At 40.2% G+C, this 19919-nt stretch overlaps 1 long non-coding RNA gene across 1 annotated transcript in view; it reads right to left on the bottom strand.

The window, feature by feature from the left end:
* The window catches only part of LOC125465029 (uncharacterized), a 38313-nt gene extending 19083 nt beyond the window's left edge, over positions 1-19230 (bottom strand). The window contains exon 1 of the long non-coding RNA XR_007250160.1: positions 19188-19230. This is a non-coding gene — a long non-coding RNA (uncharacterized LOC125465029). The remainder of the gene's footprint in view (positions 1-19187) is intronic.
* Positions 19231-19919: the final 689 nt, after the last annotated feature.

Here is a 19919-nt window from a genome sequence, read left to right as displayed (position 1 = left end):
GTTGCTACGCTGCTAACTGTTCCTTGCCATCACCACCACATTCTACAAGGCCCCCCACATCCACACTTGAGAACACACAGACATGTACATCCACATTTGGTTTTCACAGCCTCAGACAAAACCATCCTTTGATAATATCTCCCCCTCCCCCACACTGTGTTGGAACAGACACCTTCACCATTATGTCTAGGCCTCAGCTGCCTTGTTTTCGCCTCTTCTTGATTTTCGTATTTGTGCATTTACATTATAAATATGTCGTCTCAGCAGAATTTTTATCAGCATTGTTTCTCTTATGTCAATCCAATTATAATGAACAATTTAACCACCCTCCTCCAATTTAACATTTTAACAAAATGATCTTTGGTCATTCACTAGAAGAACTCAGTTGAAATTAAGCTGTTATCACAAAACAGGTGTGAATTTGCTGTTTCCAATCATTTGTGATCATTTATTTTCATTTCAAATTTCTATCCATAGTATAACAGTGAAATTCGAGTTTGATCCTGTATACTAACTCACTTACTGGCTAAACTGACATCTTTTCAGAACGGTCCGTTTCCACACTGTAGGGATTCTAAAATAAAATTATTTTCCTGTTGTGGCCCATTTGTTTTTAATGTGCTGGCAGGACTTTTTAGTTGCTTGCTTACTAACTTGGTAATAGTTTTCTTTTTTGCGTTACCTTCTTGAGAAAGGTGTTTTAACTATTATTAGTAATTCGAAATCTTGCCGAACATTTGTCTTGATTTGTGTGAATAAATGTACTAAGGTTTGGAAATTGGGTCATGCAGTGCCCATTTTTCAGACGTTTCCTACAGCTTCAGTTTGTTTGAAATCATTTTGAAGGCATTTAATTACCTGTAAAATACATTGAGGACCCTTGAAGTCATTAAGTGTGCTATATAAATTCAAATCTTTCCTCGTATTATGGATACTTTCCCTGGTAGCATCGAATGCTACTCGGGTTCAATGCTGTCTATTACTGTAACTTCTTGGAGACCTACAATCCCACTGAGGTTTCTGTACCTCTTCAACTCTGGACTCATTGCACATCTCCAATTTTATTTGCTACCATCAGTTCTGAGGAAGGGTTGCTGAACTCAAAACATTAACTCTGATTTCTCTCCACAGATGCCGCCAGACCTGCTAAGCCTTTCCAGCAACTTCTGTTTTGGTTTCCAATTTTACTTGCTCCATCTTTGCCAGTCTTGTCTTCAGCTGCCAAGCTGCTTAGCTCTGGAACTCTCTCTCTCTAGAATCTCCCAGTTTCTCTACAACTCTTTTCTCCTTTTTGACGTTCCTTAAGGCTCACCACTTTGATCAAATGATCCCAATATCTCTTTGTGTAGTTAGAAATTTTGTTGTTAATATTCCTGACAATGCCTCAAAATGTCTTACAGCATCAAAGATGTTGGAAGTTCATTGTTACTGTTGAGCTGTTATCTTTTCCAGTCACAGTGAAGTCCTTAAAAAACTGGCAAGTCTGTTGCCTATACCAAGGTGGGTGGAAATGATTCAACCATTTTCCCCCTCAGTGGCTATTTCTTTTGCAATCTCTGGACAAACAAAGCACTCTGAGGTGCTGCTAGAAACCGCTGACTCTGGTAGAGCATGCGACTTGCAATCACAACTGCATCATCCTGTTAGCATTAGGAACTTGTCACTGTAATCAGAATCACTGTCGGTGGTAATCTCCAAATGGCGCTGTGGTCACTCATCTAGAGAGGCAGTCAGGGTGCGCACAGATCTGAAGTCCCTTGTTTTGCCAGCTGTAATGGTTTTACTTAAATTGAGGTTTACTAACAGCAGTGAGTCTGCAACTAGATGGCATAAATTTAAAGGGAAGCAGAGGTGTTAAAACTCCCAAAGGTGCTGATAATCTCAACCAAGTGATTTGACAAATACCTATATCCAGATGGTTAACCGTCAGTACGACTATATACATTCAGGACAGGAAATGATCCAGACTCCCTAAGAAATATTAACATTTTTTTAAATCACTGCCTCTCTTTCCTCTTTTAAAATTATTGCCTCCTCAGTACTGCACTGAAATGTCAGCCTAGATTTTGAGTTCTGGAGCAGGATTTGAACCGGACTTCAATAGTAAGGTGAGGAAGAGACAGGAGATAAAGTTGCTGAGAATTTAAAATAAACAGATGGGATTTAGCATGCCAAAAGACAGCAGCATCACCTTTTAGTTTTACAGCTCTTATGCCAAAGATTAAACTCCTGTCTGTCACGCTCCCATACAGTGTGTGGATTGTCATACAGGCATGTCCCATACTTACACTTGGTTTGCAGCAAGTCACTTTTAAAATGTACATCAGTGACTTCCAATTAGTGCAAAATTTGCATTGTATTAGCAGAAATTTATTGATGACAAAATAACCTGAATTTTTTAATTGAAATACTGTATATTGTGTTGTTTTTAAATAAATTACCATTCCTAAAAGTGGCATGAAAGTAGAGCCATTACAAATCCAACTGCATAACTGATCTATCTCTGCCTTTATGAACAGATTGGAATTAAAGATTGTAGATAACAGTGGAAGGAATTACATTTTCCAAAGAGTGAAGAATTTCTAAGTGGATCGCCCAAGGATGTTCAATGTGTCCTTAAGGGCTTTACTTCCATTTCTTACTCCAATATAAAGAAAGTGTAAGGTAAACATGGTCATGAATTTGTAAGAATGAGAAGTGGTCTTATTGAATTCTATAAGATCTTGAGGGGACTTGTCAGGGTGGATGATGAGAGGATGCTTTCACTTGCAGGGGTATCTAGAAATTAAGGAACTCCGTTTAAAAATACAGGATGTGCCATTTAAGGTGAAGATGAAGAGATCATTTTTCCACCGATGATTCATAGACAGAAATTCTCTTGCCCCACAAGCAGTAGAGGTGGGTTATTGGATAGATTTAAGGCTGAGTTAAGCAGACTTCTGATGGACAAGCAAGACAATTATGGGAATAGAGAGAAGACATTGAAGTAGAGTTGGAACCATGACCGGATTAGCCACAGTCTATAATCTAGGCACACAATTCTAGGGATGAATCATATCGTACTTGAAATGTTAACTCTGTTTTTCTCTCTCCACAGATGCTGCTGAATCTGTTGATCTTCTCCAGCACTTTCTGTGTTGGACACAATCTTACAAAATAACTGAGCAAGGCTCAAGGGGCTGAATGGTCTACTTCTCCTAATGCTTGTGCTGTAACATATTTCTTTCGGGCCCTCTTTGTACAATACAGACAATTGAGAAAATATTGGCTACAATCTTAGTGGTGTAATATTTTCCGAAGTATTTATGAACTCATCAAGAGGCAGAAAACTCTGATAATGGTTTAACAATATAAGCTATCTTTTGAACTATTGTTAAGCTTTTTTTTAGAAAATACATAAAACTAACTGATCCAACTGTTTTCTGTATTTGCACAAACGTTTTTGTAGTTGGTGAATTTAAATATTTTGGGCTCTCCCTGCTTTTTATTCAAATGGTGTGTTCTTCTCAAAGAAACTGATGGCCAGTCTGAACTAATGCAAATCCATTTCTGAAATGTTAGGTACTCATTCGACTGAACGAAATCTCCGTGAACGAATTTGCTGGCAGATAGAAGGATTTCTTTCTTTGACAAATAAAATTGAAGGCCATACAGTACCTTTCCTGGCTTGTGAGCATTGTGGGAGGTTTTCCCACATGAGCAAATACATCACTTCCACTCAATCAAATCCACTAGACTATCACGAAAGCAAGCACTTCATCTTTGTACCTGGAATGCATACATGCTCGTAACCTCATAGAAAAAATCTCTTCCCAGGGGGTTAAAACATTGAATTTAACTGTATGAGCTTGCCTCTCATGGATCCTGCGCTGCAGGATATCATCATCTAATCCTACCAATGTTGTGTTTAATTGAGTAAAACTTGTGAGGCAATGAACTGAATGTACACACTGCAGTCTAATCTGAGCTAGGACAATAGGATCTCTTGGTATTATACAGTTCACACTTTTAAATAGTTAGATTAGTCCTAAATTTGAACAACTTAAACAAGCGACCAAACCTATTCACAGATGCACGATAAATTAAACAATTGAGAATTAGTGATGAAGTGAGCAATAACATCTATTTGAAGTTGTACAATGCCAATAATGTAAAATATATTACCATGTGGTTTGCAAATATAGGCAGCATGCCTGAGCCAGTAAAGCAAAGATCAGGAGGGGTCATTAAAAGTTTGATTGAGGAAAAAGCTTTTGAAAAGGATTTTTAATGGAAAGACAGGTAAAGATTTTAAGTGGTTAGGGAAAAAAATTCAGAATAGGGACTGGGCATTTGAAGGTTTTTATACAACTAATAGGAGCAAGTGGGCAGGGGGAGGCGACAGCCAGAGTAATGGAGGATTCAGGGAACTTCAGAGCTGAAGGAGATTATAGCAAGAGGTGTGTTTTGACGAATTTTGAAAGAAGGATTTTGATTTTGGGGGAGAGGGTGTTCAGGGAACTAATATGGGTCATTGAAGGTAATCAGTCAATTGCTGAAAAAATTGAGAGAGGGAGGAACTGACTGCTTTCAGTTTCAGTTTATGACTGAGTCACAGCAAGAAACAGTGCAGTTAATATTTAATGTCAGCAATTATTTCAAATGGTCCCAGGAATGAGGGACTTCAATGAAGAAAATAGATTGGAGAAGGAAGGACTCTGTCTTGGAGAAGAGAAGGCTGAAAGTAGATGTCAAAGAAGTTTTTTAAAATCATGAGGAGGTCGGGACAAAATAAGCTGTTCCCACTCACAAAAGGATCAAGACTGTGAGGACACAGCCTTAAACCAATTGGTAAATCAAGCAAGAGAGAGTTGAGAATATATTTTCTCATTCTGAGTGGCTAAGCTCAGGAATACGCAGCCTGAGAGCGTGGCCAAGGCAGGATCAATCAAAGCAGTCAAAAGCGAATTAGGCTTATTATTTGTACATGTACAGAGTGCAGGCTGGCGAGGTGAATATGAGGGAATGGCATGAAGTGAATTGTTGATTTGGAGGTCTGGAGTAGAAACAATAAGCTGAATGGGCCTCTTTCTATAACAATTCCATAATGCAGTGATCTAGGAGTTGAGAAAATGAAGGCTGATCCATTTGCAATCTACAATGATGTACTGCCACCAATCTTTTGCCCAGTACAGCAGATACATGAGAATATGAAAAAGACATAAAAATCACGATCTTTTGTATCTTCATTGGTTGCAAGAAGGTATATTTTTCTGCATCACCCAAGCTTCTGCAGAATATGCAAAAGCCTATCACCACGTCCAAAGGTACTGATAAATTCACATAGCTTTCTGCTGCCTGATACAGAAAGCACACGGTCTCTCTGCACAGTGGCACACCTTACATGCCAAAGTCCAGAGATCGTACAAAATTAAAACTGTTCAGCACCGAAGAAGGCCATTTGGCTCATGGAGCCTATACCAGTTCTTTGAAAAAGCTATCCAGCTACTTCCTCCCCCATGCCCCTGGAAAATTTCTTCTTTTCAAGAATTCACCAGAATCCCTTTTGAAATCTGTTCGAATCTGTTTTCACCACCTTTTCAGATCATAAGAACTCACTGCTTAAAAACAAGTTTCGTCACCTCCCCTCTGTTCTTCTGCCAGTTAGATTAAGTTTGTGTTGTTCTCCGGTTACCATACCACATTGACAGCTATAACTTCTCAAGAGCAATTAAGATTGGACAATATATGCTGGCTTTATTGGTTGTGCCCACATCATGTGAACAAATATAAAAAGCTCTTAATTTAGTCCATAAAAGCCCCTCATTGTTTTGAAAACCTGTATAAAATCTCCCATTAATGATCTTTGTTTTGCACAGTTCACTATTATGAATCCCACGTGCAAATGTGACATTGTTGATATGAACTAGTTTATTATCTAATCTAGTGCATGTATCTTCTTGCTGCTAGTCTAGTCGGGGCTTCCATAATGATTGGGGCTTCAGGTATCAGAGTTACCTGGAGCTGAGTGGGAAGCTTCCAAGAAGGTACACTCCTGAAAGGTCCTTTGGTAAACTAAGCTGGTTGTCCCAGCTATCAGTTATAAGGCTGGGATCATCACAGTGGGCTGCTTGCTTCTAGTCTGCTAATCCCCAATGAGGTCCTGCTTACTTACCCATCCGAGAAAGTTAGTGACTCAGCAAATATTAGGTGCAGAAAATTCAGCTACAAGTTTAAATCCTCAATTGACAAACAGAAGGCATCAGGAACTCTTCTGAGCAGTATTGTGCTATGAAAACAGTTTATACTTAATATTGCTTAGAGGACTTGAATAATTGTGGAAATAGATTTATTATGAGTTAGAGACAATGGATTTTGTTTTTAAGAAGGCTTTCTGCAAATCACTTGACTGGTAATAACTACTTGCTTCACTGCAGACCTTTGATGGGGTGGTTTTAAATGGTGACTGGCTTGGAGAGGTTCTAGTTAAATCTAGATCAGTTGGTGGGACAATTGCTAAGAACAAGCTTAGTTGGAGGTAGGTTTGCGAAGTACAAGTTGACCAGCTAATCATTTCTGAAAAAGTAACACTTCTGTTGAGGTCACAGTGAAACCTATTTGTTGTTTTGAAAAAGTGGTTGAATAAACATCTCAAGATCTTGTTTCCTGAGCAACGTGTATTTGCAATACTCCAGATGCAATCATGCACAATTAATGACTTGATCACACATGCCAGAGCATCAGAGCAACAACATAGATAAAAGGGTAGTTAGCTGGTAGAAAAGAGAGGGTATGCATAAATGGGTCATAGAGTCACAGAGACATACAGCACAGAAACAGATCCTTCAGTCCAACCCTTCCATGCCAACCAGATATCGTAAATTAATCTAATCCCATTTTCCAGCATTTGACAGGATATAACAAGAGGGATTCTGCAGAGGGTCACCCTAAACTCTCAACCTTTTGAAACTGATATCAATTAGTTAGATGAGGCATGATAGCTAAATTTGCAGATGACATGCAGGTCTGGAGAAAAGTATGTTTTAAAGATGACTTAGGTGCATGTTGACCAATATAGATAGGTTAAGTGACTGGGCAAAAATGAGGTTAATTGGTATTTGGGGGAAAATATGAGGTTCACTTTGGCAAGAGGAATAAAAATGCAGAAGTACAATTGCACACGTTTGGGGTGCAGAGGGACTCAGCAATTCCAGGACATTAGTCACAATATATTAGTGTGACATACAGTAAGTGATGACAAAGGCTAATTAGATGTTATCCTTTGCTATAAGAGGAAATGAACATCGAGGTGAGGAATTTTATTCTTCAGTTACATGCGGCATTGGGGAGACGACATGATGAATAGTGTGCAGTTTGCTCACCTTATTTAGGGAAGGACATAAATGCATTACAGGTGGATAAGAGGAGGTTGACACCTGGAATGAGCAAATAATTGTTTTGAGGGAACAGGCTGGACTTGTTTTCCATGTAGTTTAGAAGAGTGGGGGATGATTTCATTTAAGTTTATAAAATCCTGAATGATGTTGTCAAGGTTAATATGGTAATGAAGTTTATACATGTGGGTGAACCCAGACTAGGGGGCACTGTTTAAACTTCTTTCAGGACAGTGATGAGAAGATATGCTTTTCTCTCTTAGAGAGTTGTGTGGCTTTGGAACTCCCTGCCTCAGAATTCAGTGAAGATGGGAGCCATTGAATACTTAAAGGGGGAGGAGTTACAGATTCTAGACATGGAAATCAAAGGTTATTGAGGGTAGATGGGAATGTCAAATTTGGCATATGAAAAGGTCAACTATAATCTTATTGAATGGTAGAGCAGATTTGAAGGGCCAAAAGGCCTACTCCTGCTCCTAAATCTTATGCTCATGTGACTCCAGAATGTTTTATTCCTTTGTATTCAAGAAAAACCCATTAACCAAAGTGATTCTTTTTCTGGAAACCAATCTATTCAGAGAAATCTGTGTATTTTATCACTTTCTCTAAAAAGTGTGTGTCTGTATGTATGTGTGAGAGAGTGTGCATGCAAGAGAGAATATTGTGTGTGTGTGTGTGTGTGTGTGTGTGTGTGTGTGTATGTGTGTGTGTGTGTGTGTTTGTGTGTGTGAGAACGAATAACAATGTGTATGTGTATGTGCTTGTGAGTTTGTGAGTGTGTGCGTATGTATGTGTGGGTGTATGTGCGAGAGAGTGAATGTGTGCATGTAAGCAAATGTGTGTGTATATGTATATGTGTGTGCATGAGTCTGTACGTGAATGTGTCTCTGTGCGTGTGTGCATATTTGTGTGTGTGCGTGTGTGTGTGTGTGTGTGTGTGTGTGTGTGTGTGTGAGAGAGAGCGAGAGAGACAGAGAGTTAGTGTGTGTTAGTACATTAGTGACTGGGAAAGGTATTTTATATTTCGTTGTGACCTGTTGAATAGTTCAATTAAAAAGACAGTGCCATGAATTGAAGGGATCAATTTTCATGTTATATGCACACACAAAAACAGAAGTTGCCGGAAAAGCTCAGCAGGTCTGGCAGCATCTGTGAAGAGAAAATCAGAGTTAACATTTCAGGTCCAGTGACCCTTCCTCGTGTTACATTGGCCTCATCCATCTATAGATGTCACACAGAGCCGCAGCACTTTTACAGCACAGGAAAAAGGCCCTTCAGCCTATCATGTCCATGCTGATCATCTGGCATCAATTTATTCTAATCTCATTTTCTAGCATTTCACACATGGCCTTGTATGCTGTGGTGTTTCAAGTGCTCATCTTAAATGTTTTGATGGTTCGTGCCTCTAATACCCTTTTACACAGTGAGTTCCAGATACTCACCATCCTGTGGGTGAAAGGAATTTCCTGAAATTCTCTGTAAACCTTGCAATTCCTTTTTTTAAAATTGTGGCATCTGGTTATTGCCCCCTCTGCTAAATGGAAAATGTTTCTCCCTATCTATGCTGTGTCTACCCTTGATAAAGTTGTACCCCTCTTTCACACCCCCAATGCCTCCCCACCCAACCCCAACCTTCTCTTTTCTGTGAGTGGAGGCAAGGACAGTTCTACCTGAGCTTTTGGAGGGAGCTGATGTCTTTGTACCAGCTCCCTAAGGTCCCGGCAATTATCACAAGGGAATCTGGCGGTTAAGGTTACTTCAGATATGATAATAGACAAACATCAGGGTCGAAAAAGAACACTGTCTTATGCAAAAATATAAAAAGGATAAAAGATTATTTAGCAGAAAAAATTATTCACAAATCAATACCAGGATCAATGGTTCTCAAGTGAGTCTGAAGTTTGAGTAAAGTGTGGCCTGTCCAGACCACCTGTACTTGTGGAGTGACAGACTTAGCAGGCAGATGGAGTAGTGGTGAATGTAGTATGGCTCTACACATGATTGTACAATGGGTTAACCGTAGGGGGAGAAAAAATCTCAGGTGGGGACATTGTATAAGGTAAATCTCAGACTGTTCTCGTCTATTATAGAAGCTGTCTTAAGTTTGAAGAAAATATCTGCACAGTGATACTTGTTCCCAGTATTTGAGTGTGTTGATTTTATTGTGCCGAAAGTGGCTTTATCCATTATATCTATTTTGATCAATTGCTACCCATTTACAATATCTTCAGACCCATACATGTTGACAAGACAATTTCATTCTGTCAGTTCAGAGAAATTTCTCACTATCCTGAGAGCGAGGAGACTAGTTAATCATGACCTTACAACAATGACTTGGGATAGTTGATTCTGGCTTGCTCCCTTGCTCTTACTGTTGTGCAACTAACTGTTCCATTTTCACATTCTTTTGAGCTTGTCATATTGTCCGTTTTGCTGGAAAATTACTCTAAATGTGAAGCAAGTTGCTGATGATCAAAATATTCAAAAAGTGCACCTTTATGTGGAAGTTGATAAACAGTCACAATTTTATATTTTTTTTAAAGCCTTTATTTGTTCGGAAAATATTGTGAAAATTACGTTTCCTTTGGAAATTCTTTACATTATTATGCAATATTAAGTTACAATATTTTGGATTGCTCTGGAGAGGCTGACACATTCAAGTCCTCCCCTCAGCGGAAATTTAAGTATGTCACTTTCAATAAGTTAGTATTGCCAATTTTCAGATGTTCTTATGGATGGGGAAACTATGTGGCAGCTGGTGCTTCATTTGAGTACTGTCAGAAAACGGTGAGGCAGGCACATCCTGTCATAACTTCCTGGAGTATTGGTGATAGCTGCCAGAAGGACACCTGCAGCCTAGAATATCTAAATTTAATAATTGTTATGTATTAAAAGCATCAATCACTCATTTTAATTTGTTTAAATCATCAGGTACTCTGCTCCTAATGACAACATTTTAAAAATACACTCATATACATGGGTGTCACTGACTGGGCCAACATTTCCTGTCTGACCCTAGTTACCCTTATGAAGGTGGCGGTAAGCTACCTTATTGAACCACTGCAGTCCACATGCTGTATGTATACTCTACAACGTCCATAGGCGGGACTTCCAAGATTTTGACCGAGTGACAGTGAAGGAACAGTGGTATGTTTCAAAGGCAGGATGGTGAGTGGTTTGGAGGGAAGTATGTAGGGTATGGTGTTCCATTTATCTGCTGCCTTTGTCCTTCTAATTGGAAGTGGTCATGGGTTTGGTACATGCTGCCTAAATATTCTTGATGAATTCCTGCAAAGCAGCTTGTAGATAGTACCCACTGCTGCTTTAATTTCAGAAATATAACTACAGCTATATTTTGAAGATTTCTGTCCTTTGACAGTTAAGCATGAAAAGAAAGAGGCTCACTGTACACTTCTGTAGCACCTTTGTCACTGTGTGATGAATCCGTGTATCCTGTTCCATCATGGCACTGCTTCATCTTTCTTCCCTGCATTCCACCATCACCTAAGAATCCATGACTTCAAATATTGAGAAGAATAAAGCAAACATGACTGGCAATCAAGGCTGGCATTTTCATTGCAAGTATCATTTTTCCATCATCTACTCACTGCCTATGTCAGCAGCTCCGTTTCCCTCAGGTATATTGGGGGTGGCTCGGTGGCTCAGCGGTTATCATTACTCGCTCACAGCACCAGGGACCTGGGTTCAATTCCACCCTCAGATTACTGTCTGTCTGGAGATTGCACATTCTCACCATGTCTATGTGGGTTTCCTCCAATGCTCTGGTTTCCTATCACAGTCCAGAGAGATGCAGGCTAGGTGGCTTAGCCATGGGAAATGTAGAATTGCAGAAATGAGGGGGATGGATCTAGATGGGCTGTTCCCCAGAGTGTTGGTGTGGACTCAATGGCATGAATGGTCTGCTTCCACACTGTAGGAATTCTATTATTGTACAATTTATTCATAATTGCACAGTAATCCATTCTTGTAGGCATCATGATAGGCAGGTGTGAGATCCATCCAACACAAAAGGCATACGGTGATCTGGAGCTACAGCTTCACCTAATTTCCCCCTCCTTATTTTGGGGAATTAAAATTAATTCCAAATCTTTAAATATCACCCCAGCCAAGATTAGCAAAATCAGCAAAGGTCTGGTATCATTCTCAACTGAATGGCTCAGCCCCTTTTCAGTTGTCTTGCTAAGTGACGAAGGGAATGAAACCCAGGATTTCTGAATAGAATTATTACACCATGCCAGACTTAGCAAGCCTATGGGCAATTGATTGCTCTTAAAGGATGCCTTCTGATTCATTTTAATAATGTTCTTGTACATGGTAGAGAAAGACAATTACACACATATGTGTCAGGTGGACATGATAATATACTGAAAGCCTTTTAATACAGCTAATACAGATGAACTTGAGAACTATTGATTGAGGCTACATTACTCTCTGTTCCTTTCCATTTTCAGCATTGTTTATGTGAGAAGAAATTGATTAGGTTGAATAACTATGTCAGATGATTGTTGCTGTCACTGCAATGGAGATAATGGAGAGGAAGAATTAAAGTGATCCTCAGTGGATTTCCATTTCTCAGTCACAGCAGAAACAATAGCCATGTTTCCCGATCCTAATTGTTAACTAACAATCTGCTGAAAGCACATATGCGTCAACGTTAGGTGGGACTCATCAGCCTCAGAATAATGTTGTGCTTTTGATGTTTCAGGCCAATTTTTTATTGAGTTTCATTGCAAAGCTAAGGGCCTTGGTTTAAGATCAAAGACAGAAGTGATAAACCAGGAATTTAATAATGGATAATGACATCTTCAGTCTTCAAAAAAGGCTGACGATTGTCAGATGCAAGACAAACTGCAAAACGAGAAGGGGTCTTTAAATGAAAGATAATGTTGCCATAGTCCAACTGGACCATAGAACTGCTATCTCATTAGAAGGAGGTGACTAATGGTGGTTTAACCTGAGGGTCACCATGACTCAGGCGAGAGGAGCATTTGAAAAGGAGAGCCCTTCATGGTAACCTCAGTTGGTGTGGGAATTGAACTCAGATGGTTAGCATCATTCTGCATTGCAAACCCACTGTTTGGCCAACAAAGCTAACTGACTCCTCTTCTTCGGGGGTCTCAGAGAAGATTATAATCTCATGCAGCCAGTATGAGCTATAGAGAAGAGGATGGAGGACGGCACTTGTAGAGTGTTGAGGAGCACTGACCATGTCAATAGTAATTTACAAAGGAAAACAAGAAAATTTTTAAGAAGAGGAAGTGTAGATTGCTAGCAGGACGGCTACCAGAATGAAGGCTTCTCTTAAAGCCCTGAAAAAATGCAAGCTTTATAGAGAGTCAAGAGATTTTGAGTTGACGAGAGAAGTCTTTGGGTAGTAGAGCTAACCAAGCTCCTAAAATGTGTCTCCATGGATGAGAGATTAAGAGCTTCTACTTGAGGCTTTGGAGGACAGTAATGATTTTTGACGCAATTTATAAAGAATTGTAGTGATTGTAACAAGGTCAATCAGGTGGACCTCACAGAACATGAGCTCCCTGATTGGGGGCTGTTAAACTGGTCCAAGGGGGAGGTAATGGCCTACTGGTATTATTGCTCAACCATTAATCCAGAAACTCAGGCACTGTTCAGAGGACGTGTGTTCAAATCCTGCTGCAACAGATGGTGGAATTTGAATTTAATAATAATCTGGAATTAAGAATCTACCAATGACCATGAAACCATTGCCAATTGTCGGAAAAACCCATCTGGATCACTGATATCCTTCAGGGAAGGAAATCTGCCATCCTTACCTGGTCTGGCCTAAATGTGACTCCAGACCCAACAAGGTAGTTGACACTTGTCTGCCCTCTGAAATGGCGAAGCAAGCCACTCAGTTCAAAGGTTACTAGGAATGGGCAATAAATGCTGTCCAGCCAGCAACACCTCACAAGTGAATAAAAAAATGGAGCCTGCCTGGCAGATATAAATAGGGCCGTCTTTTACTCTAAGAACTGGCTGTGAGGAAGATGGATCAGTGTGAAGGATTCTTTGTTTGTAAACAAAGGGCAACTTGGTGGTGGGATACCAGCATCTGTGGAGTTATTTCAGATTCATGAGTTTTACCTTGATTCTGGCCAATAGACCAAACGCATCAGTCATCCAACCTCGTCAGACTTCTGTTTAAATCGTCACTAACTGTTTATGAATTCACAACAGTTCACACCATACTGAATGGTGAAAATGATGACTTTGTTCATACCAGGGCCTTAGTATGAAGATTCATTGGCCAGAAACAGGAACAGAAAGCCTTGGGAATTTCTACAACAGTAACTACACTTCAGAAGTACTTCATTAGGCGGCTAAGGGACATTCTGAGGTCATAAAATGAGTTATATAAATGCAAATTTATCTTTCTTTTTGGTTAGAAAAAATTTCTTTTATCAAACCTACGTCTTTAAAAGCTCACATCAGGGATCTCTATTGTTCTATTAAATTACCGTGGGCAGTATGTTAAGTAATCTCTGACTTTTGACAAAAATTGCTGTTGTAAATTCCATTGTGGCACACAACAGGACAGAGAAGCGATAGGGCTGGGTTTGTGCTCTGTACTTCTATGATAAGAAGCAGATTATAATAAAATAATAACAGCATGACACAGTACACATTGTATTCTCAGTCAATTGATTGGAACCTTAGCTGCCATGCTGAATGTTGCAGCTTGGTACTAGTAGGACTACAAACCACAAAATAACAGGAAACGGCACAATGTTCTGACAAACGTGCTAAAACAGGTGCTGTGTTCTTCACAAAATATAGCTGTTTATTAGAAAGAGATTTAAAAAAAACTGCAGTCTAATTGTGAAACTGGATTTGTACAGTTCAGAAGGATTAAATTCAGCCTACCATTTTTAATTCTTTCACAGGATGTGAGCATCGCTGCCAAGGACAACATTTGTTGCCCATCCCTCATTGTCCTTGAATTGAGTGACTCATTAGGACCATTGCAGAGGTCAATTAAGAGTCACATTGGTGTGGGTCTGGAGTCACACATAGGCCAGTTTGGATAAAATGGCACATCCCTTCTCTGTTGGACACAAAGGGTTTTTTTTTAAACAACAATCAATGATAATTGTCAAGTTGCTGTTACTGAAACTAGCTTCATATTTCTAATTTATTGAATTTAAATCTATGACTCCAAAGCATGACAAAAAGGCCTCTGGATTACTACAGCAGTGATGTTACAGCTACACCACCATTTCCACAATGGCTGTACCAGCCCTTTGTAAATATGTCATTTGACCCACACTCTTGCTTTACCTTCATAAAGCGACTTTTTTTTTCTTTATAAGCATAAATCCAGTTTCACTGTGAAGTCACTATTAAGCCTACCTTTCAGGCACTGTATTCCAGATAGTTCCCATCTGTCGTGTAAAATAATTTTGCATTTCCCCTCCAGTTCTTTCACCAGACATAACTTTCAAGAGGCAATGTAAAATAAACCAAAAGCTTGAATAACTCCAGATTACAACTGAGCCACACAAGCTCAAAAGCTCCCAGGATAAGTGCCTAATCAGTGCTGAGTTATCTGATCTCTGTCACAGCAATGTCAAGTGTATTGTAAAGTGTGGACATGCAGATGTTAAATGAGAACTTGATCTGAGGCAGGTGTGATATTCATCACCTTCGAGCACATTCTATCGAACACTGCATGTGAAAAAGGCTAATAGGTGTAAGGTATCCAAGGCACCACAACAACTTGCATTTAGATAGCATTATTAATGCAATTAAAAATGTAATGCCAACATTATTAGGAAAGGTTTGACACCCAGCCATACAAAGCCAGGTGACCAAAAGCCTAGTCCCTAAGTTTTGAGGAGGATGAAGAAGCAAACAGATTTACAGAGAATATTATTCTTTTATTGAATCATGGGATATGGATATAGCTACTGGGCCAGCAGTTATTGCCATCCCTGGTTGCCCTTGAGAAGATGGTGGTGGGCTGCCTTCTTGAACTGCAGCAGTCCATGTGCTGTAGGTAGACCCAGAATGCCATGAGAGAGGGAGTTCCAGCATTTTCATCCAGTGACAGTGAAGGCATGGCAATATATTTCCAAGTCAGGATGGTGAGTGGCTTGGAGGGGAACTTGCAAGTGGTGGTGTTCCGATGTATGTGCTGCCCTTGTCTTTTTAGATATAGGTGGTCGTGGGTTTGGAAGGTGCTGTCTACGGATCATCGGTGAATTTCTGCAGTGCAGCTTGTAGATAGTAATCACTGCTGCCACTGAGCGTCAATAGTGGAGGGAGTGACGCTTGTGGATGTGGTGCCAATCAGGTTGTCCACTTCGTCGTGGATGGTGTCAAGTTTGTGAAATATTTTTGGAGTTTCAACCATCCAGGCAACTGGGGAGTATTCCAACACACTCCTCACTTGTGCCTTAAAAATGATGGACAAGCTTTGGAGAGTTAGGAGGTGAGCTACTCTCCACTGTCCTAGTCTCTGATCAGCTCTTGTGCCAATGTGTTTATGTGGTGAATCTAATGAGTTTCTGGTCAATGGTAATCCCCAGGATGTTAATTATGGGGGATTCAGCGATGGCAACAGTAGTGGTTAGATTGTTTCTTTTTGTTGATGGTTATTGCCTAGCATTTGTGTAGCACGAGTGTTACTTGTCACTTGTCAGCCCAAGCCTAGTTATCGTTCAGATCTTGTTGCATTTGAACACAGACTGCTTCAGTATCTGAGGAGGCACAAATGTTGCTGAACATTGTGCAATCATTAGCAAACACACCCACTTCTGGTCTTATGAAGGAAAGGTCATTGATGAAGCAGTTGAAGTTGGTTGGGCCGAGGACACTACCCTGAGGAACTCCTGCAGAGATGCCCTGGAGCTGAGATGACTGACTGACAATGACCACAACTATCCTCCTACATGCCAGGTATAACTCCAACCTGTGGAGAGTTTGATTCCTGGTATCGATTGATTTCAGTTTTGCTAGAGTTCCTCGAAGCCACATTCAATCAAATGCTGCTTTTAATGTCAAGACCATATTTCTCAGTTCACCCTTAGAATTCAGCTATCTTGTCCATGTTAGAACCAAGGCTGTAATGAGTCAGGAGCTGGCTGGCCCTGACGGAACCCAAACTAGCTGTTGCTGAGCAGGTTATTACTGAGCAGATTCCACTTGATAGCACTGCTGATGACACTTTCCATCACTTTATTGATGATCGAGAATAGATTGAAGGGGCAGTAATTGGTAGGATTGTATTTGTCCTCCTTTTTGTGTACAGTACATACCTGGGTAATTTTCCACATTGACAGGTAGATGCCAGTGTTGTAACTATACAGGAACAGCTTGGCTAGATATACAGCAAGTTCTAGAGCAGACGTATTCAGTACTATTGCCAGAATGTTGTCAGAATGTCATAGCCTATGCATTACTGACTGCCTCCAAATATTTCATGATATCACATGGAGGGAATAGAATTGGCTGAAGACTGGGATCTGTGATGCTCGGAATCACTAGAGGAGGCTGAGGTGAATCATCCAGTTGACACTTCTGGCTGAAGATTGTTCCAAATACTTCATGTGTAACTTTTGCACTGATGTGTTCCAGAATGCAGCTAACTCAAGGTAAGGCCGCCAGTGGAGAAGAGATTGGAATTAGGAATGCCCCAGAGGCCAGAACTGGCAGAGTGTAAAGGTCTCAGCAAATTGTAAGACAGGGAGAGATTGAAGAGATGATGGAGAATGAGAAATGGAGAGGCTTGAAGACAAGAGTGATCATTTTAAAATCAAAACCTTGCTTGACTGGACCCAATTTAGGAAAGCAAGGGAAAGATAATTCACAAGGCTTGGTGTAAAGCAGGGCATGAGAAATAGAATTTTGAATTACCTCCAGTTGTTAGAGCGCAAATTGTGGGAGGTTGGCTCAGACAAAGTTGGAATGGTGAAATTTTAAGGAAGTAATGGCAGTAATGAATGTTTCAGCAGCAAATAAACTTAGAGATACTTGAACATTAGATAAGACTCTTCAGATCAGGATGTGAGTTTGCTCGCTGAGCTGGAAGGTTCATTTTTAGACGTTTCGCCACTATTCTAGGTAACATCATCAGTGAGCTTCTGATGAAGCGCTGGTGTTATGTCCCGCTTTCTGTTTATCTGTTTAGGTTTCCTTGGGTTGGTGATGTCATTTCCTGTGTTGGTGATGTCATTTCCTGTTCTTTTTCTCAGAGGATGGTAGATTGGCTCCAAATCAATGTGTTTGTTGATGGAGCTCCAGTTGGAATGCCATGCTTCTAGGAATTCTCGTGCGTGTCTCTGTTTGGCTTGTCCTAGGATGGATGTGTTGTCCCAATCAAAGGTGGTGTCCTTCCTCATCTGTATGTAAGGATATGAGTGATAGTGGGTCATGTCGTTTTGTGGCTAGTTGATGTTCATGTATCCTGGTGGCTAGCTTTCTTCTCAAATCTTCTCAAAACTCACTCTTCAGATCAATGGTAATCACAGCAAAACATAAACCAGTCACCACTAACGTAATAAACCTAATACAGTCTTTCTTTTTGAATTTGTATGACATAATATGGGTCTCTCCAAACTAGTAATTAAAGTTTAACTGAAGATAAAAAAAATTCACATCACAAAAAGACCAAGCAATTAGCATATCTAACAAGTCAGAATCTAAGTGTCTCCTCATGATATTTATTAGCATTGCTATTGCTGAATCCCTCACTATCAATGTTTTGGGAGTTACCATTGACCAGAAAGTGATATGGACCAGCTATATAAATATAAGGCTGTGACAACCTGTCAGATGCTGGGAGTTCTGCAGCCAGGAAATTATCTCCTGTTTCCCTAGAACCTGTCCCACAGCTACAAGGCACAAATCAGGAAAGTGACGGAATATTCTCCATTTCCCTAGATGAGTGCAACTCAAGCAGCATTGGAGAGACTTTACATTATCCAGGACAACGCAGCCTGCTTGATTGGCACCCCACGCACATCTTCAACATTCATTCCCTTCACCAGTGATGCACAGTGGCAGCAATGTCAACTGTGCACAAGATGCACTGCAGCAACGCACAAAAGGCCTTTCAACAGCACCTTCCAAACCTCCTGAACTGTATAACCCAGAAGTACAATGATAGCAGACACATAGAATCACCACCATCCATAAATTCCCCTCCAAGTCACAGACTAATGTTATGACTGTATAGAAAATAGACTAGCAATATTCAGCATGAATTATTTGACTTTATAAAATCACTACAGTGTGGAAGCAGGCCTTTAAGCCCATGGAGGCCACACTGGCCCCCTGAAGAACATCCCATCCAAAGCCAGCCCCCATCTATCCCTGTAACCCTACAATTCCCATGGTTAATCTATCTAGCCGGCTCATTCCCGGATACTTTGGGCAATTTAGCACATCCAGTCCACCAATGCTGAACATCTTTGGACTGTGCGACGAGTCTGGGGCACCCAGAGGAAATGCACATAGACATGGATAGAATGAGCAAACTCCACACAGACAGTTGCTGTGGGCGTAATTGAACCTAGGCCTCTGGTGCTATGAAGCAGTAGTGCTAACCACTGAGCCACTGTGCCACCCCTATTTGACTTTAATATTTGCGATTTTCAAGAACTAAAAATGGTTTTAAAAAGGACATTGCTGACCTAGGTTTGCTGCTGTCAGCTGATTATAAGTCCAGATAAGACAAGGAGCGTAGAAAACTAAATGCCTTGGATTAGAATTTTAATCAAGAGGTGTTGAAACTTAGTGAAATGTCAAGAAGCTTGCACATCTTGTTTTACTCACTCTTATGCATGACAACTTCTCATCCTGGAGATGAAGGTCCCCTGTGGTGTGTTGAAAAGCAAATTGAGTTAGACGTAGAATATATAGACAAAAATTATTTTGCTAGCAACAAAAACAGAAATTGCTGGGGAAAAAATACAAGTGTGGCAGCATTTGTAGAGAGAAAACAGAGTCCAGTGACCCTTCTTCAGAACTAATTTCTGACTTCAGATTTCATTATTTCATTAGCTTGCTTTGAGCAAAAATGCAGAGAGAATGCAACATGAATTGAACACACCAAAGATGCGAAAATCTATCTTCCTTTCAGTTTCGGCAAATCATATCAATGAAAATATTACTTGTCAAACCACTGTTGGCCAAGATATCAAGGTTATCTGCAAGTTTTTCCAATGGCCGAGGGAACAGGACAGCAGCCAAACTAGTTACAGTCAGGTTTCATGTTTACAAACTCTAAAAGAAAATTATAAAATATACAGACTTTACCTTCCAGTCTATACTGGGCACTCTCCTCCCCAACAAGCTTCCTTGTAAACTAATTAAGGGTGGGTGTGTGTGTCTGTCTGTCTGTTTGCTGTTGTGACTTTTTCAGGTGGGGGAGGCAATAACACTTCACTCTTCCACTCAAGAAAACCTTGGAATTGTCTCTCATTTATTGTGAATCTGGTTAACCAAGTTTAATTGAAGTTTGCTAAAAATATATATATATTTGTTGCAACCGACAAAGAATGGCTT

This window comes from Stegostoma tigrinum, chromosome 24, assembly GCF_030684315.1.
Source record: "Stegostoma tigrinum isolate sSteTig4 chromosome 24, sSteTig4.hap1, whole genome shotgun sequence".
Lineage (NCBI taxonomy): Eukaryota > Metazoa > Chordata > Chondrichthyes > Orectolobiformes > Stegostomatidae > Stegostoma > Stegostoma tigrinum.
This window is presented reverse-complemented; position numbering and strand designations above follow the sequence as displayed.